Genomic DNA, 1,402 nt, shown 5'->3' with positions numbered 1-1,402 from the left:
GTAGTGATTCTGCCTCGGAAACCCAAGGAGGGGTCGCTATGAGTCAGGGCTGACTCGACAGCACATAACAACAACAACAACAACGCTCGCGCTTTAGCCAGCTCCCACTCTGGGCTGCCCCACGTGCCCCTGTTTGTCGTTAGGTGCTCTCAAGTCAGTTCCACTCATAGCGACCGTGCACAACGAAGCACTCCTCCTCCTGCACCCTGCCCACAGTCCTTGCCATGCTTGAGTACATCATTGCAGCCACTGTGTCAATCCACCTCCTTGATTGGCTCCCTGTTTTTCACTGACTGCTATACCAAGCATGATGTCCTTCTCCAGAGACTGGTCCCTCCTGATGACACGACCAAGGTACGACAGGTGACGTCTTGCCATCCTCATTTCTAAGGCGAATTCTGGCTGTACTTCTTTCAAGACAGATTTATTCATTCTTCTGGCAGGTCATGGTATATGCAGTATTCTTTGCCAATGCCATAATTCAAGTGCCTCAATTCTTCTTCTATCTTCCTTATTCATTGTTCAGGTTTCACATGCACAAAGAGCAGTGGAAAATACTATACCGTGGCTCAGGGGGCCTTAGTCTCCAAAGTGACATTTTTGCTTTTTAATACTTTGAAGAGGTCCTTTGCAACAGATTTGCCCAATGTATCCATTGATTTACTGACTGCTGCTTGCATGGGCATTGATTGTGGCTAGAAGTAAAACAAAATCCTTGACTTTAATATTTTTTCCACTTATCCTGCATGATGTTGCTTATTGGTCCATTTGGGAGGATTTTTGTTTATTTTTAATCCATACTGAAGGCTGTAGTCTCTGATCTTCATTAGTGTCATCTTCATTTTTAGCAAGCAGAGTCATGTCATCTGCATACTGCAGTTAATGAGTCTTCATTCCTGATGCTGCGTTTGTCTTCATATCGTCCAGCTTCTTGGATTATTTACGCGGCATATAGATTGAATAAGTATGGTGAAAAGACACAGTCCGATGCACACCTTTCCTGATTTTAAAATATATAGTATTTCCTTGTTCTGTTTGAAGGACTGCCTCTTGGTCTATGTACGGGTTCCGCATGAGCACAATTAAATATTCTAGAATTCCCATTCTTCCCAATCTTATCTGCTATTTGTTATGATTCACACAGTTAAATACCTTTGCATAGCCAATAAAAAACAGGTAAACATCTTTCTGGTATTCCCTGCTTTCAGCCAAGATCCATTTGATACCAACACAGATATCCCTCCTGAGATACACAACAGGGCAGACTAATGGACCAGTGAGGGGGCCCGGACATAACCCCTTAGCTTTGCACCCGCCCCACCTTCACCCACCGCTATGCAGGGGGCGTCACTCTGTCTCCTCCAACTTCTTCAGCTGCGCCCCGCCCCGACGTCGGGCCCCG

This window comes from Orycteropus afer, unplaced genomic scaffold (assembly GCF_000298275.1).
Source record: "Orycteropus afer afer isolate SDZICR_OR568_19922 unplaced genomic scaffold, OryAfe1.0 scaffold00057, whole genome shotgun sequence".
Lineage (NCBI taxonomy): Eukaryota > Metazoa > Chordata > Mammalia > Tubulidentata > Orycteropodidae > Orycteropus > Orycteropus afer.
This window is presented reverse-complemented; position numbering follows the sequence as displayed.